This window comes from Argentina silus, assembly GCF_951799395.1.
Source record: "Argentina silus genome assembly, chromosome: X".
In the NCBI taxonomy this organism is placed as follows: domain Eukaryota; kingdom Metazoa; phylum Chordata; class Actinopteri; order Argentiniformes; family Argentinidae; genus Argentina; species Argentina silus.
The window spans coordinates 16,984,211-16,995,958 of record NC_139653.1 but is presented as its reverse complement, the minus strand read 5'-3'; positions in this window follow the sequence as shown (position 1 = coordinate 16,995,958).

Genomic DNA, 11,748 nt, shown 5'->3' with positions numbered 1-11,748 from the left:
ACCATCTGCCTGTATTTGTCTTAAATTGCACATATTCCTCAAAACTACACAGGAGGAGCAAACTTTATAGCAATTATTTTTCACGTATTGTATTGTCCATCTACTGTAGGTATGATTTGAGGCATAATCTATGAACCATGTGTCATGAGTAAAGGCTGTTATAAGGAGCCATGAGCTGTTTGGAACACTCGCTAGTCTTCCAAGTGTGTGAAGTATCTAAGTATGTGACAGAGGGCATTCAAATACATTCATACTGCAATCTACACAGGTGTCTCATAGGAAGTATTACCTATAGTTCTACTTAATGTTGATTACTGTGTGCTATGTGATTTCTGTATTATGTCTTATGTCCAAATATCTGGCTGAACTAAACCAATACCATGTTCGGGCAAATCAACTGCCACATGTCCTATACTGTGAAACGTTGCACTCTGTGCTGCTTGCTGTAATGTCAGTGGTTTGCACATGAATACTCATTGTGCCAAGGCAGTTGCATAAGCCTGTTAGTACAGCATGTCAGGACTAACTGTGTTAGGTAATATACTGTATGAAATTGATATCTCACTGTTCAAGATGTTCAAGGTCATTTTTGTTTTGTCATTTTGAATCATTTGTTTACAGCTGAATAAATATTTGTGTTCATGACTTCAGATCATTTCTCTACTCCTTATTTGGTCCTTGTACACTGTAAAAAAAAAAGAAGAAAAAAAGACACATTTGTAAAAAAAGAAGACACATTTCTGTTACCCTGTGTTGGAAAATAAAGTGATCTTAATAAATGAGCATATACTGTAAAATGTAACATTTTATTACAATGTAATAAAATGTCTGTGTATAATTTAGATTAAGATCACTTTATTTCTCAACACAGGGTAACACAAATATGTCTATATGTGTTTGTAAAACAATTTTTACAGTATCCATAATTAAGTATTCTGCTGGTGACACATACATTTAATGTATCCCTGACACACATGAGACTCCATGCAACCACGATTGAAGTACTGGGAGGAGACATTTAAAGTACAGTATCATTATACTTTAATATACATACTTGTTTTACATATGGTATGTTGCTACAGTGAAAACACAACAACCACACTGGAAAGAGATCTCTGCTGCTACCACAGTGCCATCTGGGTGCAAGAAGAGATACATTTATTGTAGTCTTTCTGGCAGTCCAATTAATATGTTTCATATGCAGTGTCGCACTATACCCTCACTCCAGGGAAATCCTGTCGTCCTTTGCTCCTTCTCATCAATTTTGTAATTTATAAAGTTGTTTAAGTACTCTTCTGTGCACATAGCTCAGTAGATTCTCTGAGGCACTTTCCAGGGCCCACACCATTGTAAAAAAAAAAGAAAAATACACACTTTAAGAACAATGTAATAACTGGGATAATTTCAACAATAATTCCAAATGTTACTAAATTATTCACCTGTTTATTTGTGATTTGGTCCTTAATTAGAAAATCTAGAACTCTGGGGAATTTCCCAATGGGAAATCTGTGGTTGGGTGGGAAGACACACACATACTTTCTGTTGGTAGGTCTCTGGAATCATGGCTCATCTATGAAAAAAATTACATGATATCCAGTAGAGCCTGCATCAATGAATAACGTTTGGTGCAATACTTCATAATGGTGTCATGCAAAACACCTGTGTGTTAAAGCACACAAGTATTAAAAATATAATAACATTAAAGAACAGGAGTAGTACATTATAATATAAATGTAATAGACCTATATTAAGTAGGCCTATCATAAAATGTAAAGCATTATGTATGTTATGATCTAAACATTGTCTTATATCTTACTTGTTCAGCATAAAACAATCTCCACTGCAAAATGTGCACAGCTTTTCATATGTGCCCTTTGCACAAGTGCTTGGCTTGAACTATTTGTTTATAATATAAATATAACTGTAGCTTACTGTAAATACAAAAACACCCTGCAATACCTATTATAATAGAGCCATTAGAATAATAAAAACAATAACCAATTACCTTTACCACTAGGTGGTGGTATCAATCAGTTAATTTGATTGTGATTAGGTCAGAGACTTATTTGCAGAGTGATTAAACCAGGGGTGTCAAACTGGTTTTGGTCACAGGTCGCAAAAATAATACATTTGTAAGTAAAAGGGATTTAAACAAAACAAACAATAAAAGGAGAAAACATTATGCAAGAAATGCTTTCTGATGGAACCTCAATCAAGTTTATTTGTATAGCGCTTTTTACATAGACAAATGTCACAAAGTGCTTCACAACAAAATTAAAAAATAAAATAATACAAAATAATATTAACAATAAATACAATACAAACAATATGATCTAACACCAAATCATAGACCCCCAGGAGTAAGCCAAGGAAAAAACTCCCCAGAGGGGAGAAAAATATAGGGCACAACTCTCTCAAAGGAAGAAACCTTGAGAGGAACCAGACTCCAGGGGGACCCATCCTCCTCTGGCTGATCAGGTGCTGAAGAGTAAACTAATGTGGAATGTGGTGTGGTGCAAGAGTTCAGAGGTCCATAGTGAAGGGCAGCTTTCTCATGAGAACCGGGTGGGTGAATTCAGGAACTGGAGTCTAGTTTTGATGGGAAAGATAAGCACAAAGAGGACAACACAAAATTAGAGGCTGTTGTAAACTGAAAAACAAATACATTAAAGAGAGAATCAGCATAAAGCAGGTGGACCGAGGCCCCCAGCACATTTAAAATATGTCGAAAGGACAATGCCAGCGCCCGCTTACACCGCATCCACTCTGCCACTGGCAGCCCACCAGAAGGAAATCAAAGGGGGGTAGGTCAGTGGGTCAAGGGAAGGGTTAGGATGGGAAACAGGATTGCTATCTTAAGATTACCTAATTGCTATCTTCCTGTTTCAAAGCTGATCTATCTTTAAACTGTTGCTGTGCTTTATTCCCTGATAACGTTTCCTATTTACCATATGTTACAGTAATATCCCTGTGCAAACACTCACGTTACCTTGAAAACAGTGGTCGCTTTGAGAACTATTTCTAAGCACAGGGCTGAAACGACCACAATCTGTCATGCAATAAATACTTAAGGCATTGTTTTCTTGTCACAATTCTCCATTTGGTTTGTAACCATTGTATAAAATCAATAAGGCACTTGTGTTTGTGCTTGATCTTGAATAAAATCACAACTGAGGGGTTGCCTAACAATACCCCTAATCTGTGACTTTATTCATGATAAAGCACAGCCTCTCCTGCCTTATTGATTAATTTTATGCCCCTTGAGATTTCAGTGTAGATGTGGTACATAAAGCTGTTGTTAGTTCATTTTGCCATTTGTCATAATATCTGTTTTGCCTTTCATAATTTCTGTTTTGACTATCATGATTTCTGTTTTGACTATCATGATTTCTGTTTTGCCGATTGTAATTTCTGTTTGCCATTTGTCAAAATTTCAGTTTTGCCATTTGTCATAATTTCAGTTTTGCTACTTGTCAAAATTTCTGTTCTGCCTTTCATAATTTCTGTTTTGACTATCATGATTTCTGTTTTGCTGATTGTAATTTCTGTTTTGACTATCATGATTTCTGTTTTGCCATTTGTCATAATTTCTGTTTTGCCATTTGTCATAATTTCAGTTTTGCCACTTGTCATAATTTCTGTTTTGCCTATCATAATTTCTGTTTTGCCTATCATAATTTCTGTTCTGCCTTTCATAATTTCAGTTTTGCCTTTCATAATTTCAGTTTTGACTATCATGATTTCTGTTTTGACTATCATGATTTCTGTTTTGCTGATTGTAATTTCTGTTTTGCCATTTGACATAATTTCTGTTTTGCCATTTGTCATAATTTCTGTTTTGCCATTTGTCATAATTTCTGTTTTGCCTTTCATAAATTCAGTTTTGCCTTTCATAATTTCTATTTTGCCTATCATAATTTCAGTTTTGCCTTTCATAATTTCTGTTTTGCCTTTCATAATTTCTGTTTTGACTATCATGATTTCTGTTTTGCCTTTCATAATTTCGGTTTTGCCATTTGTCATAATTTCGGTTTTGCTTATCATAAATAAATGACAGGAACAGTACTATGATCCTCACAGTGGCCAGGGTTACCTGGCCTACAGATTGAAAACAGTTCAGCGCAACACCGGAAGTGACTCCAAGACGAGCTCCAAGTCTGCTTATCAGGATGGCTATAAGACGCAGTGTGAGACATCAACATCTGAACAGCTGTCAGATGATGAATGCAGATAAGCGATGTCCGTGATGAAGCATTCAGCGGACCAACCAGTTGTCAAGGAGAAAATGAAGTCAACGTTCCAGCACCGACAGAATATGCTACACAATCCAGCCAGGTCTTCACTCATCCTAGATCACTTCCCCTGATTCTTGGATACACCAGGCTTGGTAAGAAAAATAGAGACTAGCTTGATATATTAATTATTAGATGTGTTGCGTATCATGTTTTGACATGGTTTCTCTGTGTGCTAGATTGACCAAGACTTCACAAAGTGTCTCACAGCAAAAAAGACCCCGTACAAGACCCCAGTTCTAGCCTTCCTCCAAGGGATAAAAAACTCTTAGTTTGAAGGTCACCTACCTAACAGGATGCTAAAAGTGATATTTTAGGCTAGTGTCGATTAGATTCACTCTGCTGTTAACTGTCTCCGTCCTGTAGTCTCCCCTGCTTCCTCTTTCCACACTATGCAAACATAAATAACCCACTAAAGACTTGCATAACATAATAAGCCCCTATAGTTAATGACAGCTCTAATCTTAACGAGTGCAATTTGATGTGGTCGTGGATAAGTTATTTATCGGTAAGTATACTTTTACCCAAAGGAGATAATAGATATTCCACCTGATGGTAGATATCTCAGGGGCTAGAATAACCATTCAGATCCTATGATGCGTTATAAGTCTAATATATTACGTAGCAAGGAGTGTATAAAATCTTAGGTGACTAAAAAGTACTATAGTACTAAAGTACTTTAATTTAGAAAAACTGTTGCTTTAATTGCAGGTTAGATCTTTATTTAGGCTTAAAGCGTTACAGCATATCAAAAATGTCAAAAAGGGTTACATACAGTATAATAAAAATGTTACAAATTGTAAAAAAAAATTCTCACTTCCCATTCCAGGTGAAACAAGGATTTCTTCCCCGAGCATAAAAATGACATTTAAAAAAAAATAAAAAAAGTCTTAGTCCCAATCATAGCCTCAAACAACTAAAGGCAATGCCTAGTGCTGAGAGAGGAACAGTGGCTGAGATTTCAGAGTATGTCGGGGGCGCTCCTTCCTTAACAGCCACCAGGCTGTGGGACCTTGCACCAGGAATTAATCAGAGTGAGCTCTGGCAACAGACAACCTCGCGGACTGGACTCTAAGAGTCTCAGAGACTAAGTCTGTACCCGGTCTCTGGTCTCGACACGCTCCCTCCTGGAGTGGGTCATCAGGTTTTAACGCTCCTCAGCGGGGAATGACCAATGTAGTGCTCCGGAGAGCTCCTTATATACTCTGTTCTGACCCAACTCCTCCTATTGTCTCCTCTTGGACGTATCAGCATCTAATGCGGTCATTGTGGTTTCCAGGTACTTAGGATTCTAGGTACTTTCCAAGCGGGGTTTTCCCTTGGACTGGTCCGAGTTCGACTGAGGACACTGTGTTCTGAGTAAGTTCACTTGAGGACTCTCTGTAGAATTTTCTACAGGCCTCACAGGAAACCGGTGGCTAAGCTACGTGGCTAAGTGCTTTTAGGGGAGTGCTCTGTCCCTCAACTCACAGTATTAAAACATAAAACAATAAAACAGTAAAACAATCAAATAAATCAAAACAGTAAATCAATCTATTCTTCATTTTCTTATTCTTAATCATTCTTATCATTTCATTACTTGATTAAAGATACAGTAGTACATCTTTTTGTGGATGTGCTTCGCATACTTCACTCCATATGCTTTACTAATGTTATTTAATAACATACTTCAGTAATCTTAATAACATACATCATTAATCATTCCCGAGTAAGTTTACACAATCAATCATCGGTATTCTTCTATACTTAGTACTTTCATTGGTTACATGTTATCATTAGGATGAGACCTTTACAGATATGCTGACGTGGGGTTTTATATTCATACACTGGTTCCATTGAAATGCTTATATGGTTACATATATTTGAATCAACTTATCATTCAGGGGTCTAGGGGTAATGACCTGGTGATCAGATCCATCACCTCCTCGTCCAGTACTGGCATCTCCAGCTGCGGTCAAGGATGAGGTCAAGGATGTCGACCCCGTCGGCCATTTCCACAGATGTTGGCAGGACACTTAGTAGCATGTCTCCCGTTTCTGGATCAAAGGTTGGCATTGGAACATCCTGTTGCTCAGGTCCAGGGTATAGGTCGAAGATGTAATTGGACTGAGGGGCATCCGCAGCCGCGGTGAGCCCCATCAGGTTTGGTAAGAACTGGTCAACTGCAGCCACAGCTTGGAACATTGGATCTGGTATGGTTACCTCGGGTTGTGCGGAGGTCGTTTGGTCCACTATTTCCCAGCCGGGTGGCAGCTCTGGTAGCCCACAGCAGATGATACAATCACATTCCAGGTGTGGAGTATTGTCGGTTGAGGATCCGGTCGGCATGATCCGGTCGGCAGTGAAGGGGCCCACATAGCGTGGGGCGAGCTTCCGGGAGGTGGAGGGGAGGTTGAGGTCCTTGGCCCATAGCCAAACCCATTGACCAGGACGGTAGGTGGGGGCGGGTCTGCGCGGTGGCTCTCTCCAAAGCATCCCGAGCGGTCTTCCAGACCCGCCGACACCGACGGAGGTGGACCCTGGTGGAGGGAACCGCCACCTCTACCTCCTGGCTGGGGAACATGGGGGGTTGGTAGCCCAGAGAGCACTCGAACGGGAACATACCCATGGCATTGCTGGCCATGGAGTTGTGGGCGTACTCAATCCATGGCAGGTGTCAGGACCAGGAGGAAGGGTGACGGGAGGAGACGCAGCGGAGGGCAGCCTCTAAGCATTAGTTGGCCCGTTCCGCTTGGCCGTTGGATTGGGGGTGGTACCCAGACGTGAGGCTGACCGTGGCCCCAATGCCCTTACAGAAGACCTACCACACCGGGAAGTAAACTGGGGACCATGCTCAGACACGATGTCCAGGGGGATCCCATGGAGTCACACCATGTGTATTATCAGGAAGTCGGTGGTCTCGGCAGAGGAGGGGAGTTTGGGAAGGGCGACGAAGTGGGCGGACTTCGAAAACCGGTCAACAATGGTAAGTACCACGGTGTTACCCTGGAAGATGGGGAGACTGGTAACGAAGTCCAGGGCTATGTGGGACCAAGGGCGGCTGGGGATTGGAAGGGGTTGTAGTAGTCTGGCTGGGGGTTCATGAAACTTGAGGAGTTGCTGGAGGACCAGGCAGATGTGTTGGTGGTGCTCCGCCTCCATCCTGGAGAACAACAGGATGTCGTAAAAGTATACGACCACAAAGACGTTCAACATGTCACACAGCACGTCGTTCACCAAAGCCTGGAACACGGCCGGGGCATTAGTGAGCCCGAAGGGCATCACTAGATACTCGAAATGCCCCAGGTGACTGATAAAGGCCGTCTTCCATTCGTCCCCCTCCTTTATGCACACCAGATGATATGCACTCTGGAGGTCTAGCTTGGTGAAGACGGCCGCGTGTCTGAGAGGCTCGAAGGTTGAACTGATGAGGGGTAACGGATATTTGTTCTTAATGATGATGTTATTTAGACTCCGGTAGTCTATACAGGGCTGGAGGTCTCCTCCTTTCTTCTTAATGAAGAAGAACCCCACTGCCACTGGGGAGGAGGAGGGCCGGATGATGCCCAAGGCCAGGGACTCAGAGATATACTCCCTCATGGACTGCTTCTCCACGAGTGAGAGGTCGTATAGTCAGCTGGACGGGAGGGCGGCACCAGGGACGAGGTCAATGGAACAGTCGTAGGGGCGGTGAGGAGGAAGAGATAGGGCACGTTCCTTACTGAAGACCTCGGCTAGGTGGTGGTAGATGGGGGGCACGCTGGACAGGTCTGAAGATGGGGCGACCGGTCTGGGAGGCCCGGGTGGAGAGGGGGCGGAGCGGAGGCAGTTGGCATGACACCCCACGCTCCATCCCAGGATCCTCCCAGTGGTCCAGCAAACGTGGGGATTGTGCCTCTCTAGCCAAGGTCGACCTAACACCAGGGGGGCCGTAGACACAGGGATAACAAGGAGCCGGAGAGATTCACGGTGGTTCCCTGACAGGGTGAGGGTGAGGGAGATTGTCCTATGGGTTATGGTACCCAGAGGAAACGCTGCTCGCGCTCCACTGTGGACAGACGGGACCTGCCCACCTGCATAGGTTCCTCCTCGACCTTGGGAACAGAGGTGGTTATGGGGGGCAATGTGGAGACGTGTGCTTGCGGAGGTCCAGGAAGGAAGCTGGGGGGTACACGGCCGAGGGTGGGCGTCAGACGGGGAGATGGAGTCCTTTCCTGGCTACGTTCATAGCGACGCTCACGTAGACAGTCGTCCATCTCCAGGGCGAGGGTGACCAGTTTATTGTAGGACGAGGGGCGGTTCTTGAGGAGCCAATCCTTGATGTTATCATTGAGTCCCCGCTTGTAAGCACTGAGGAGCGCCTTATCCCCCCAGCCACTCTCAGCAGCGAGAGTGCGGAACTCCACGGTGTAGTCCGCCACCGATCGAGTCCCCTGGCGGATGACGTGGAGGTGGGCAGCTGCGTCGGAGCCCTCCTGGGGATGATCGAATATAAACCAGAACTCTGCCTTGAAGCCCTCGTAGTCGAAGGTCAAGGCAGAGTTACTGCCCAGAGCAGTAACGGCCCACTTCAGTGCTCACCCGGTCAGTAGAGCGATGATGAAAGCCACCTTGTCCCCTCCGGATCGGAATCTGCTGGGCTGTTAAAGGAAGGCGTGCTCGCATTGAGCCAGGAAGCCGCGGCAGAGATCGAACTCGCCTCCAAAGGGACAAAACGGCATGAGGTGAGGCTCCCGGAAGCTGGGGGGAATCTGGGTACTGGGTCTGGTTCAGGAGGGTGCCGTGATGGTGAACGATGGAGAACAGGGGATAGTCGATGGCACCGGCCCCTGTCTCCTCCAGACCCGGGTTCCTAGAGCTGTCTGGTTCCGACATTTGGTGGCCAGATTGTTCTGTTACACAGAAAGTCTGAGGAACCAAATGACGGCACGCAGAGAGGGTAGGGTTTAGCCCGAAGGCGTATTTAATGGTAATAATAATAAGGAAAAGGGGAGGGGGAAGAGTGGAGAATCCGGAGGGAGTAGTCCAGGGTCGGTCCAGGGTCGGCAGGAGAGCGGGTAGACAGACAGGCTGGGGTCGGGCAGGCAGACGGGTAGTCAAACAGGCAGGGGTCGAGCAGCCAGACGGGTAATCAGACAGGCAGGGGTCGAGCAGGCGGGGAGGTCCAGTAACAAGAAAGGGGCTAGATCTGTGGAAGGGTCGACGAGGGGAAACCAAGGAAGACAAGGTATCTGGATGGGCACAGGAGAACAGGGTAGGTTACAAAGTGGAAAACAAGACACAAGGAATTCTCAAGGGTTTCTCTGGAGGGTCGAAGCGTCTGTAGGTCACGAGTCTGTTAGAAGTCACAGTAACAGTATGATCTGGCACTGGAGTGATGTCCGGGCAGGGTTCTTGTAGGGTGCTGGGTTGCAGGTGTGCTGATAGACTATAGGGCGCAGGTAGGTTGCCGACAGGGAGCTGGACGTTCCAGCGATGGTTGCCGGGGCCGCAAGGTGGCGCCAGAGGGCTGGTTTGGAGGGGGAACCGTAACAGCTTTACCTTGTTCTATGCATTTGTCCCTCTGTTATTGGTTCATCACACCAAAGTATTTAATCTGAACTATAGAAATTATATTGAATGGTTAAAACTTTCCAAAAACATCATTGTAAAATGGTGGTAACACAATGTTAATCATTATGAAATGTGTTCATTCAAGTCACATTGTGATAAAATAATGTTATTATGTTTATGTAATATTATGTAAAAAAATCTTAAAGCTTTTTTGCTTATTTAATTTAATTTAAAAAAATCTATTCATTTGTGGCTGGAGCCTGATGTACCAGTCATCCTTCCCTCAGGAGCAAGATGGACAGAGAAAAGAGAGAGGAGATCCATCATGAGTCAAGTACATAAAGACAGTTTTATTCTACTTTTAAACAATCAATCAATCAATTAATCAATCAATCAATCACTACTATTAGAATGTTATACTATAGTCAGTAATGGACTTAGAGATAAGTTCTCACCAAAACAGTTGTGTGGTAGCCCTCCATCATGTGCTCATGCTCGTCTTGTTCAGTCAGCTCAGGTGCCTGCACTGCATGCTGCTGCCACGCTTTCTCAACACTTAAGAAGACATTTTATCATGGTTCATTTATATTGTGATATAAAAGATTGGCCCTATTCTTGTTAGAGTAGCAGAATTGTGGTTGTTAGTCATTAGAGCTGCAGGTGTTGTTGCTGTGAACAAACTATCCCGGGAGGTTAGGTGTCAAATGTCAGACCTTTTGGTTTAAAACCCCCTGGATATTCACAATCAAAGTTTTAATTTAGATATTTAGAGTTGTCAAAACCCGAAAAAGACAGGAAATTCGATTGAGCACCATAACTCTAAATCTGACCTATGCACTGATATGGATTTCCAGCACTCAGCTTTTACTCCTGCTACAATAGCTTTGTTGGGCTACTGTACTTCAAGCAACATAGGCTACACTAGGCACTGGGCATGTGGTTTGCTTCTCTCAAACAGCCTTACACTTAGTCTTCAGAGAGGTAATATACCTTACAGTGGATTGCTTTCAGAAGAATAGTCTATTTAGATTTGCATTTGGTTGATATACTGTAGGTTATGCACAGAAATTCTCTGCTTTTATTTCAGGGTATTTATGTACATACTGGTGTAACGAGGTGCTAAACACAGAGGCGGACTTGGTGGTGGTGATAAGGGAAAAACCCAGTTTATTTAGAATGTTACTTCTTTTCATCCGTTTCAGGTCCTGGTCGACTTTCCAGTCTCAGCTTTTCAGCCTTCCCCCCCCCCAAAGCAGAGGCACACACATCTTAAACCATTTCGTTAACGAGGCTTCATTTGCAACAGGTGCGCAACGAAGCCTCGCTTCTGTAACCCTTGCCACGGTCCTGTAGCTCCCTCTACAGGCCGAACGCTGCATGTCCCCCCACATACCCCCACTGCCCGACACAGGCCGGGGACACGACGGCTGACAGCCTTCTCCCCCCCCACTGCACGGGAGAGGAAGTCTGCCACGACCATCTGCGCCCCCGGTCTGTGCACAACCGAAAAGTTGAAACGCTGCAACGCGAGATACCACCGGGTGATCCTCGCGTTCACATCCTTCATGCGGTGGAGCCACTGGAGGGGAGCATGGTCGGAATAGAGGGTGAAAGCGCGACCCTAGTAGCGGAGGGCGCCGACCGCCCACTTGATGGCGAGGCACTCCTTCTCCACCATGCTGTACCGGCCCTCCCTCTCCGACAGTTTGCGGCTGAGGTACAGCACCGGCCGGTCAGCCCCCTCCACCCGCTGGGTCATCACTGCTCCCAGGCCTCTATCCGACGCGTCCGTCTGTAGGGAGAAAGGGAGGTTAAAATCAGGCGCATACAGGACCGTTTCTCCACAAAGAGCGCCCTTAAGGGCCTCGAATGACCCCTGACACTGGCCCGACCATTGGACCGGATCCGGGGCACCCTTCCGGGT